The sequence below is a fragment of the Vanellus vanellus genome, assembly GCF_965231255.1.
Source record: "Vanellus vanellus genome assembly, chromosome: 6".
In the NCBI taxonomy this organism is placed as follows: domain Eukaryota; kingdom Metazoa; phylum Chordata; class Aves; order Charadriiformes; family Charadriidae; genus Vanellus; species Vanellus vanellus.
In genome coordinates, this window is record NC_138911.1 from 2,307,774 (window position 1) to 2,320,603 (window position 12,830).

The window sequence follows — 12,830 nt, forward strand, 5'->3', positions numbered from 1 at the left end:
GGGTTGAAGCCCGCTGCTCTCCTCTACATTTCTTTATTTCTTTTTTTTTTTTTTTTTTTTTTTGTACTTTGTGTTGGGCTGAGCCATGTGTACGCTCCCCATGCTGGTCTGGCTGAGTCGTTTATAACCATAATGTCTCCACTGTCAAGCCTGTGCCCCAAAGTGCTCTTAAACACTTCATGCCTGTATTCCCTTCACGCCCCATCCTTTGCCTTCCCTTCTCAAAGCTGCTATAATCATACCAGATCTATATTTCATTTGTTAACAGACAGCTATATCTCAATCTACATCGAGTACAGAAAAGGTGGAGAGGGACTTTTCAGGGAGTGGAACAATAGGACGAGGGGTAATGGGTTTAAACTGAAAGAGGGGAAAATTAGATTAGATATTATGAAGAAATTCTTTCCTGTGAGGATGGTGAGCCCCTGGTGCAGGTTGCCCAGAGGAGCTGCGGCTGCCCCATCCCTGGAGGTGTTCAAGGCCAGGTTGGACGGGGCTTGGAGCAACCTGGGCTGGTGGGAGGTGTCCCTGCCCAGCACTGGGGGTTGGACTAGACAAGTTTTAGCATCCCTTCCAACCCAAACCATTCTATGAAGTAAGTGCCTGTTACTGGCTTCTGTATAAGAATATGATCATATTATAGAAAGACAAACCAAAAGTAAAATAAATTGGCTATAAATATTTGGTCAAACAGAAAAGCTGCTGTTGCAGCTAAACAAAATAAAACGAAGTTGCAAACAGGCCAGTAAAAGATGAGACTGAGCAAACCTGACAAGCCTCAGTTCTGAGGCTTTGCAAACTCGATACACAGTTGAGCCATTATTTGGCTCCACATAATTCATATAAATCATAAACCCACTATAATCACTAAACAGCTGTTATAACTGATAGAACCAAGTTCGGAATTTCTGCAGTGGAAGAATGTGCAATGAACTTCATGATGGGGAACAGATTTATTCCTTCATCACCTTCTGAGTCTGTGAGTGAGCTCTACTCACTAGGAGCCTGAGGTTCGCAGGCGGTGCTGAGCAAGGCTTTTCGGGCAGGCTGCGTTTCTCAGCTCCTCAGGGTTGCCACCGAGCACGTGGGGTTCGCACTGCACCTTGACCAGAGGCTAGTCGTGAAGTCACAGCAGGTAAAGTCACTTCCTTTGAGAATGGCAGGGCTCTACCAAAAATTGTAGAACAATAAGCTAATGCCTAACATAGTTCCATGAATAAAAAAGTATCATCGATTAGTGTCACAGGTTCAGAGTATAAAAGCAGACCTAATATATACACAAGCTGTGTTACTTTAAGAATAAGCATATCCCTAAAACTAGTTTTGTCTTCTTGTAAGTCTGGATTTCTTTGTCAGGGACAAGCAGTTATACAAGTGGTTGTTACACTTAGCTCATAGAGCCATTTTGTCTAAAATGAAGTGTTGAGTTAAGGGGCAAAGTAGTTTTGGCAGAAAATAAACCCCCTTGCGTTCTAACACTCCTCACCGAGGTGGGAGGCTAGGTGCGGCTAGGTTTAAATTCTGAGTTATGCCCAATTCACCACTATCAGTCCAGTTTAATATATATATTAATATATATTAAACTGTTACAGTTCCAGATACGCTAATAGCAGACTGTACCTTCAGCCCAGTCGTGCTCATGAACTAGCACAGCCACTCTTTGGTTGTGTTCAGCGAGAAACCCAAACGACCAGCTGCCTACACAGGGCAGTTTATTGAAGCAACAGATACACAAGTTCTTTTGGATTGACAGTGATAGTGACTGTCCACAAAGCACGTGCGAATACTAAAGATGTCAGTAATATAGCTCGGTTACAAATGGGCTAAGTTATAAAAACAACTCTATAGAGATTTCCAAGTTTCCTGGGGAAGCACTTGGTATAGCCAAGTGTTCGAATCTTACCCACAAGCGTCCTTATGGGGGGGGAAGAGAGGATCAGCCCATAGACTGATCCCAGAAGTCAAGGCAGTCTTTGATGGAGTCATCCTTGACTTGTTCACGATGGTGTCTTCCCTAACATCCCCCCTTTCTTGGGTTATTTCTATACTTTATCTTCAAGGTGGAGTTTAAGTGACTCTAGTCATAAATACTTTCATTACGATTGGTGTAAAATTTTCTCGCCTCTCACTTAAAGGTATAGTTTACCAAAAATTCAGGGCACAGACTCAAGGAAGAGTGGTCGCACCTTGGAGGCGGGTAGCCTTTGGGATGGAGGTGTGTTTTGGTATTATAATGAGCAAAGTTCACCCAAAGGACAGCATTTTGTCAAAAAATGACAGAACGTTGGCTCAGGGTAACAATTAGTCAGCTTATCAGTTCCATAAGACCTTCAAGGGTTCCATTTGGCCCTCAAGTTCCCATTCTATCACAGAGTTTGGCTGCGGTGTCTCTACTCCACTCCATCCTCCGCACTGTTTTCCTTCTTAGAGTTCCATGGTGTCATCTTATTCTCATATTTGCTGGATTATTGATCATTTTAGTAATTATTCCACCCATTCACTGGGTAGGTGGTCACTCACTCCATTTTCTTCAGAACAACCCATATAGTGCTCTGTTTTAAACTGGTGATGAAAACAGTGTTGACAACACGCAGCAATAGCTATTGCTGAACAGTGCCTCCACGAGGACACCACCTTCACTATTTCTCACCCTACCCCCCCAGAAAAATAGTCTAGGGGGTTGAGTTTGCGTTATGGTTGAGGTTAGCATTAGGGATTGGCACTCCGAGGTGCCTGCATTCACCAAAGTCACTCAGAGGCACCTGGTGCTCTTCAGAAGTCTCTCCTCAAACCCTGCACAGCACCAAGATGTACATGGATGCCCATCCTGCCCAGCAGATAGCTCTGGGTGATGCCTGAAGACACCAAAAGGCAGCTGCAAAGCCATGGTGGATATCAGAGGGCCCTCATAAACCACGGGGTAAGGTTAGGTTTCGATTTCAGGTTAGGATTATCATTAGAATACGGGTTAAGGTTAGGCTAGGACTTCAGGATTAGGGTGGAGGATCAGAGTTTGGTTCCAGTGACTATAGGTTAGGTGTGGGGTACATGTTATTTTGAGGTTAGCATGAGGCATTGGCACTGTGAGGTGCCTTCATTCACTAAAGGAACTCAGAGGCACTGGAGCACATCTGAAGGTACTCTCCAACCACCCTGCGCAGCACAGAAGTGTACATGGATGCCTGTCTTGCCCTTTACATGGGTCTGGGTGATGCCTGAACACACCAAAAGGCCCTCACAAAGCCATGGTGCACATCAGGAGGGCCCTCTTGGACCACTGCAGGTCAATTAGCTCTAGTGTTAGTGTTGACATAAGGATTAGCTAACAGCTAAGTTTAGGGCGGGGTTTCAGAGTTAGTGCGAGGCATTGGTTTGGCCAGAGCCCAGGTCCAAAACAGACAGCCATCAACAAAGGCTGCCACACAGAAGTGGCCAAGAAGGGATAAGACATCATCTTACACAAAAGGCTTTTGAAGGGGATCCAGCAGCAGCTGGACTGCTCTGGCTTCCATGCTTCCTGGTGTGATGCAGGGGACACCCACGCTGTGACGGAGGAAGAAGGATGAGCATTCTCACCCTCAGCTAGGGAACTAATTTTTTTTTTTTTTTTCCTCTCATAGGTGCATGAATTAAGAGTTACAGGTTATAAATTATGAAATATTATGCCCTGAGTGGTGAATAAGTGAATCCACGTGACAGACCAGCCTAGGCAACAGCGGATTGAGCCCATTTGTCATGAGGTTTTTTTGTCATATTTCTTAATGAACTCATGAAAGAAAGGTTAAATCACAGAGTACGCTGTCCTGTAACTTAAGATCCAAACGGACTGTGACAGGCACCAACTCTAACCCAAAACTTAATAGGCCCGAACCCAAACCCTAATGTCCCTAACCCTGAACCTAACCCTAACAGGCCTTAACCTTAACGCTGACCATAACCCCTAACTCTAACAGGCCTTAACCCTAAAAACTCAAACCCTAATAGGCCCTAACCATAACACTAACCCTAAACCCTAGTCCATTCAAACAGTTTTGAGGATTTTTTGACTAAATGAAGTAAAACGTATTATTTTTTACTTCCTATGCCTTGATACATTGTGGGGAGTTTATATTACAGTTTCTGGAGCTCATTCATCCTGTATAGTTACTAAAGGTCACATCATGTTTCCAAGCACCCTAGGAAGTTTTTGGGGGGTAGTAAGCTTCCTTGCTTCCCAGTGAGGTTTACAGCTCTGGAAATGAACCTGAGTGTTTGGATTACAAATAAAATCAGGTGAGGAAGGTGGCACAAGAAAGCAGGGAAAAGGGTAGAGCTGGGTAGTTGCTTATGCAAGTCCGGCTTGCAGGAACAGCAGCCACATGAACCCCTCATGATACAAAGCTGCTCTTGCTCCAGAATACGTCCTGGCTACTCTTTAAATCGGCATCACAGAAGGTTGAGCACCAGCCATTTGGACTCAAGCACAGGCCATATAGTATAAGGGAACAAGAGTACAGGATCCAGCAAGGCTTATTAAGCCCAAGATTATTAAGGCAGTTGGGAGAGTTCAAGAGTAAATTGAATTACCTGAGTGGACTCAGATTTTGGTGCTCTCAGGCAGAAGGTGGGTCAGAGAACAAGGCTAATCTAGGTACTTTGAATTACCCCTGAGAAGAGGCAATACCTTGCCTTTAATTAGTAAGAGAGCACATACTTCGATGCGAGTACCATCGTGAGTATGTACTCAGACCCTGAAATAAAAGACTAACTTTAGGAAAGGGGACTTTGGCAACAAAAAAATTCATGTGAGTATCAGCAGTTAAGAACACTTTCTTACAGTAATGAAAGTGATGAGATTAAGAGAGATCTCACCTGGTAAAAAGAAAGATCTAAGTCTCTGATTAGATAATGAATGGACTTTGTATTGTTTGTACAATGATTGTCTGAATTACATGTGCCATGCTCAGCACTGACTTTACTTAAAAACCTTTAGCCTGGTAGAGTCAGCCAGAGCATGTAAAAGATTTGCTACGAAACCATTTTCTGCCTTGGAAAATGTGCAATTATGTTTAGAGGTTAACAGCACAAAGTATGATTCCAAACCATGGGAGTAAAAGAAGCGATTCCTGAAAACTCTGCGGGAGAAGTAGGGAGTGAAGCAGGACTCAGAACGATCTCAGTTATTCACAAACACATTTCCACTATTTTAAAAAGCCTTTTAAAATTACCTGTAGTAGTTTTTGAAAACAATTTCCTTGGGTATATGAGAAGTCTGATTTTGAAGACCAGCATTTGATTTTTGGACCTTTGACATTATTGGGCTTCTAGTGTCATTTCCAGTCAGGACCCCTGTAAGTCAAAACACAATAAAAAAAAAAGCTGTAAGTGTTTTCATTAGTTGAGGACCCAACAGTATGCAAATGAGGAAAGGGGTGCCAGAAGGTTAAGCGAGATTGAGATGAAGGGCTGTGGATAAGTGTGGAATAAAGGCTAAGCAACATGGATCAATGCCAGAGCAAACAGAAGGAGCTGCCAAATTTTCCCCAGGTATCTTTTGACCAATCTTATCAGTATGGTAGGTAGTACAGGTTTAGATGAAAGGCTGCCCCTATTACCTCAGGAAAATATTTAATAGCTTGGTGAGAAGATATCACTGAGAAGGCCAAAGAAGGAAACATACACAAATTAGTTATACAACAGAAAAGCATAAAAACAAACAGGAAAAAAAAAGACTCTTCCATAAAGAAGTTATGGTACGTGAAAACAGAGTGGAAGCAAAATTAGCATCACCAATAGAGTACCTTTTCCAAATGTGAAGAATAATGGAAATAATTCAAAATATTAACTGACTTATTCTAAAATACAGCTTTTATTCCTGCAGCTCTGAAATGCAAATTCTATTCTTTTCCAATGGTCATAACTTGAAATCAGAGGTCCAGGACAGACTGTTTCCACTGGAAATAATATTGAAAGTTTCAATACTGAAAGTATTTTTTCCTGATAAATTCTCTCTGGGAAAGGGTATGTTTTAAGAAATATCAGTGTGCATTACAAATTTTGTTTTATATATGGCACGTCATATTAACAGCTAGATATTAAGTAAATGAAATAAGCACATTCATTGTTTTCTTTGCTATAAAGCTGAATGGTAAATAATAAAAAAAATAATCTGAATCTTTAAACAAAAAGCTGTTAAAAGGTTGACAGATTGTAGCCAAACTTTTTATAGTATAATCACACTGTTTATTTCATGGAACTGTTGAAACTATTCTTCATCCTGCAGTCCTCAAACTTGTACATATACACCTATCGGATGCATAACCACTAAAAAAAGCTTGTAGCTTAGTTGTTTTAAATCTAATGAAAGAGCAGCACTTAGGAAAAGTAACGGGTGTTGAAAGCACCTTGAACTCAGCACATATGCAATAAGAAGAGCAGGGAAAACGAGCATCAATTTCTTCATTCTTGCTTTTCTAACTTCCCTCCACAAAGTCAAGAGCACTGTCAAGAGCCCTCCACTGTGCCAAGAGCACTTAGCACTGTCAGAGCAAAGTCAAGACCGTGTAGACGATACGAGAGCTATGATCAGGCAGAGCTACGTGCTTTCATCTCCTTCAACCAATTTTGATTTTCCCCCTCATCTCAACCTACACAAAAAGGAACACCAGACTTATTGCTCTATTTAAACAGGTTTAACAGCAAGATAGAGGGGAAAAAAAAAAAAATGCAAGTGAGGCAAAAGCACATTGGACTTCTGTTAAAGATTACACTTTTAGGCAGAGCAACTGTTGCATAATTTGCAGGAGCACTGGTTTGGCCAGCTCGCTGCTTCAGCGGAGCAGGCGGGGAACAGGTCGTGCAGACCTCCGCTCAGACAGGGGGTCAGCCCTATGCCATGGGGGCAGATGCTCACTAAAGCAGTCAACAAGAGATGATGGTTGATCAAACAGGCAGTTTATTCCGCCTATTTTCCTTTGATCTATTATATCAAGACAATGCTAATGTGAAGAAACAACATGTTTAATTTAATTGTTTTTTAAACACAAGGAAGAACCAAAAAGAAGGCTGGACATGATCTATGAGGGCAAAGTAACTGCAGCGGACTGAACAAAGCAAGCTGAAGGGGGAGTGCAAGAGGGGTGTTTGGATTCAGGTCTCCCAGCGGTCTTCTGTCTCCTGGACACCCTCACCCTTTCACAGTCTTACAGACCAGCACAGTCCCTGTATAGAAAAAGAGATTTCAACTTCCACAAGAGCTCAGCTTCACCAATTTCTAAGGGCAACCCCGACAGCATCCGCAAAAGCCAGACTTCAAGCTGAAAACTCACCCGGCTGCCACCCTTAGAGCACCCTTACGGCATTTTGTATTTTCATTCTGTTTGTGGAGTGTTGCAACTGCAGCTTAGACTGTAAACAGTATCTCCCATCATCCTTATTCCTCAATAATTCTTACAACATCTATGCACAAGGTCAAAGATAGATTCCTGAGACTTCAGTGTAGAAAATAGGAGAGATGCTTCTTCCCCAGCTATTTGTTTGTAGGAGAGTGTAGCCACTTGCATGTCAATGCTATTGCTGTCAATCCTGAATCAACAGTCACTGCGAGACAAGGATTTATTGCACTGGGGGGGGAGGGGGGAAATCAATAAAAAATAACAGTTCTCAATATGGGTCAAAGTTTTAACATGGTGAAATCTGAGAGGAACGCTCAAAGAATAAACACTGAAGTTAACAGACACAGCAAATCTATATAAAGCATTCTTGTGATCTATCACATGCTCTGAAAAAGGAAATGAAGTTTTTTCTTCTGACTTGTTCCATTAGAGCTTTACAGCATTTGAATTGGATCATTGCATCCAACTTGGATTACAGCAGCCAAGCAAAACACCTTTTATAATCCTGTAATGATTTGAATGAGATGGATTAAGATCAAGGTGACCATTTCTCAGGTTTTCAACAAACTATGAAGACATTGTCTGCAAGTTGTCCTGAAAAAAAAAACAAACCACAAAGTAACCAGTGTCTACTGTTTTCTTTCAAGGTAAAGAGCAACGTATCATCGTTTAATGAAACAGGTCAGACTGCAATTTATAGGCTGAAAAACATTACAATTAATCATAAAACAGTACTAGACCTCCTTGATCCAGCTACTTTGCTCTGGTAATCAGGATGTAAATATATACGTGTATATATTTTAATTAAAAAAGTACATCTATTGATTTACCAAGCTTTAGTGTGCTACCTGAAAATAAATTTTGGCACAGTTCCTGAGGGCCTGTTTACTCTCAGGCTGCAATGGGTTGAAGGTTGACTTTGGGTGGAACCCCACCATGTCAAAGTTCAAGCTTTTATCACACAACTAAATCGTACAGGCTCTACACAGCAATCCAGGCTGTAAAAGTGTCATCATTAACAGTGAACTGAGTATCAAGCTACTGCACTTATTATTTTTATACTGCTGCCTCATTGCTTAGCCTTGATCAGCTTTCCCAGACTACGTAAATATGCAACCCTTTACAACCTTTTGCAAACATAGGGCATTTTCAGGAATCTTCAGACTAAGTGACCCATCCTGAACTAGAAGAGTACCTCAGAACTTCTCACATGGGAGAAGTTTTCACAAGAAACGTACATTGATATTTCCTTTACAGGACAGGAGAGAAAGGGAATGAGACAAATGCTTTGCAGGTATCTTAAACAGCTGTTTGTGAGATGATGGCACAACACAGATTATAAAGGTCTTCAGCTCTTTGTCTTGATTCAAGAGCTAAGTGGGAATCCAGCAACTGATGACAGACAAACCACAAATCTGGCAAAATTACCTTTATTTCATTTACAATCAAACTAGAGCCTTAGTTCTTTTCCCATTTCTGTCCAAAATGGCCTTATGCTACTGCTTAAGTTACATCCTCGACGTCAGCTGAGTCAAGGCTATGCTCAAGTCCAGCTTTGCTCATCATGACCTCCGTCATGATCACACAATTGTCAGCCCAAATATCGGTTCAGATTAAATTCTGCAATATTGCCTGGGAGGAAAGATCAAGCTTTACCATACACCACCGCATATCTTCATGTAATCTACTATCAACAAGAGATAAGAACATGCAACATATCACTGGATCAATCCACTCTGCAGTACTGGTTTGAGGCCCCAAACCCCACAGCAAACAAAACTCAAAGTGCGGAACAAATCATAGACTGGTTTGGGTGGGAAGGGACCTTTAAAGGCCATCTAGTTCAATGCCCCTGCAATGAGTAGGGACATCTTCAATCAGGTCAGGTTGCTCAGAGCCCCATTCAACCTGGCCTTGAACATGTCCAGGGATGGGGCATCCACCACCTCTCTGGGCAACCTGGGCCAGTGCCTCACCACCCTCAGCATAAAAAAATTTCTTCCTCATGTCTAGTCCAAATCGTCCCCTCTTTTAGTTTAAAACCATTACCCCTTGTTCTTCCATAACAGGCCCTGCTAAAAAGTCTGTCCACCTCTTTCCTGTAGGCCCCCTTTAGGGACTGGAAGGAGCTCTAAGGTCTCCCTGGAGCCTTCTCTTCTCCAGGCTGAACACCCCCAACTCTCTCAAGCCTGTCCTCCCAGCAGAGGGGCTCCAGCCCTTAGAGCTGGATGGCAGATGATGCCTTCATGGCATCATCTGGACCCGCTCCAACAGGTCCGTGCCCTTCTTGTGCTGAGGAACATAAAGGTTTGACTTGAGGCTACGGTATCATTACCTTTAAAAACCTGCAGAGTTAAGGCACATAAAGGCTAAATGATGAGTTCTGACTCATACTGCCTGCCAGAACACCAGACCACGCAGTGCATGTGCACATGCACGTGCACATGTATCCAAACGATACCCCTCAGTTCCTGCTCATTTACACAGGGAAATATAGTCACAGAGGCACACACGTGTATTCTTCCCCTCAGACAGAAGGGAGAAAGGGAAGGACACAAGTCAGAAACAAGCCCAGAGGCAGAATGAAGCCTGAATAACTGAAGAAAGAAAAAAAAAAAAAAAAAAAAAGGAACAGTTCAAGAGTAAAATTCTTTTGCATTAAAATGTTTCAAATGTTTACTAAGATAAAAATCTGAGAACACTGCTTTCCTCTTTCCAAAATGATGGTGGTTACTGTTTATAAACATCAGTTAAAATCTTATTAAATTAGAGAGGAAAAAAATCTGTGGCACCTTTTTTCCTTTTAGCATCCAGGCAAAGTAGGTTACAAAGCCTTGTCATGACACAGCTAAAGCATTTTTAATCACTAAGTGTTCAGACATTATTTGAAACTCCCATCTGTGATGTTAAAAGGAGCTCTTAACACAGCTAAAATAGAGGACCAACCTACTAGCAAAGTCCAAAGCTACGTGCATCTTTGAGGAAAGTTTCCTCATGGCAAACCTTCAGATTAAGCCATTTAAGATCTCAAAGAGTAGTATTAATCATGAAGCCCAATACTTACTACAAACCATAGCAACTTGTGAAACAAGCAGGTACATTAAAGTCCACCTCTAGTGTACATCTATTCCACTGTTTGCAGTGCTGATCAATACCGTTACTTTCTTAGCAGCATAAACTCCTGCCCATAGCCAACACCAGTAAGAAAGCAGACGTTCTTCCACATTCCTTCTCAGCCAGTTAACATTTAACTGGCAGATAAAAATGAAACGGTTTTAAAAGATAGATTAACGAAGCCCCAACTAAAAATATACTCAGGCACTCACACATAAAAAGCGGGTTCTCAGGCTTAAACCTTCACAGACGGCAACCACCTCCTCCTGTGGCATTAGGAAAGACTATCGCTCTGACGTAATTTTGGGAGAAAATGGCAATGCACATTCCTGTCTGAGAATTCACGTATCAGATCTCCAAATGGAGAACAAACAGCTTTTTCCTCCGAGATGACTAACAGGTATATAACATTACCTGGCAAATCAATGACGTATTTAATGGACGCTAAAGTCACAGACACCTACACACTGCTTAGTAGCCAATTTCCCTCAATGGCTTGCATCAGCTGGTTTCAAGAAAAGAATTCAGGACTTGCTTTTTCCAACACACCTAAAGCAGTAACTATCTGATCCTAACCCACCCTCACTCCCTTTTCCCCTGGAGAAGATTTAGCAACTCCATATACTCACTCATCTCCTGGAACAGCCCACTTCAAGAAATGGCCACTGAGGTCCTGGAATCTGATGCTGCTTTTGGCTACCAAGTCCAAACATTTCTGAAAAGGGAAAGCAACTTCAGGAGAAGCTGTGATTTCCCAAACATAAGTTTCAAATTCATTCCAAATCCACTGTTACAGATGTGCATCTAAAATAAAGCAGTAGCAGGAAGATGTTGAGGAACTCTCCTTTACGCATAACTGAAAATTGTATTGCAACAAATCGTGAAAGGAATATTTGATTTTACTTGAGCAGAACAAAGTCAAAACACAAGTGAGATTGTGTCATGTCATGTAAACAGTCTTTTTATTCTCACAGTAAGTAGCCGTAAATGGATTTATCATCTTGTTTATTTGAAGAAAGAGCATTATTGTTCTTCCAGTGTTGCCAAACCCTCTCAGTGCCTTTTGAAAAAAAAGCCAAGTTTTACTGTACAATACTTGTCACGGTCAGTTTAGCAGCACAGAATATAAATCAGCCTTTTGAATACTGAAATTGCGAGTTTTCAGAACAAAGGTAGCTGCAGAAAGCACATACCACCTACCCAGCCTATTCTATGTCTTCTCAACACCACTGCACAAGATGTTTCTTCTCGCTTCCTCATTCCCTAGTATTTGATTTTCTTTCCTGACTTGACATCAACCAAATTTCAGCCTAACCTCTACTCTAACCTAGTATCACTTACAGTGGAATTGATTAGTGATAATCATTTATGGGCATGGTCAGATAAAGGCCACTTAGACAAAGTTCATAAAACAGCTCGTTCATGTGAAACGCTCTACTAAAGCCTCCACAAATTCGTGTCACAGTGCCCTTCCCACCACGTGGTCAGTAGATGTGCTTCTCTGCCGTTTGGTGAAGATTACCTTACAATGTACATTGAGGCACACAGTTCTTTACCTGTGAAACAAAAAGTCAGGATTTCAGAACAAAGAAACTGCAATAAGAAAAGCAGAAAAACATTTGGGCAATACAGACAGTAAAATAAATCTCTGTACCAACAGCTGTTTGAAAGGCTACACAGTAGCTTTGAGACACTTCAAGTGCTTTATTTCAACTCTACATACTCTCTTAAAACTATTTAGAACTGTCCCTCACTAACATTTGAGTGAACTGTGATGAAAAACCAGATTACTTTGTGACAACTCTGTAAACTGCCACCAAAGTTTTTAGATAAAAAAATAACACAGTTCTTCAGTGAAGAGAGGCTTAAGTAAGGCATCATCCACAAAACCCACGGTAAAGCGGGACAGCAATTTTTTCCCATTCATATGGTGCACACAACTACAGGCACTGCTGTTACCACAGACGTGAGCAGCACTCCCTTTTCTGAAGGCTCAGGAAATAAAGAGAAGGCTCCTACCAAGTAATTGCACGTATCAGAGCTGAGCAGAATTTAGTGCCCCTACACACGAATTCCAAGTGTTAAACCTGAGTCCAAGGCTTTTGTTGGGAGTCAGGGCCTGTGCAGGACAAATAATTAAGTTCTGAAAAAGATACCAATTACCCAGAACTTTAACAGCTTCTGCATGATCTCAAAAAAAAAAAAAAACAACCCAACAAACCACAACCAAAAAACCAAACAAACCCCAACAAAAAACCCAATCAGATGAAGGTATGAACTTCCTTGATTAAAATAAATGATTTGAAAACATTTACACAGAAAACAGACAACATGTTGCCAGGA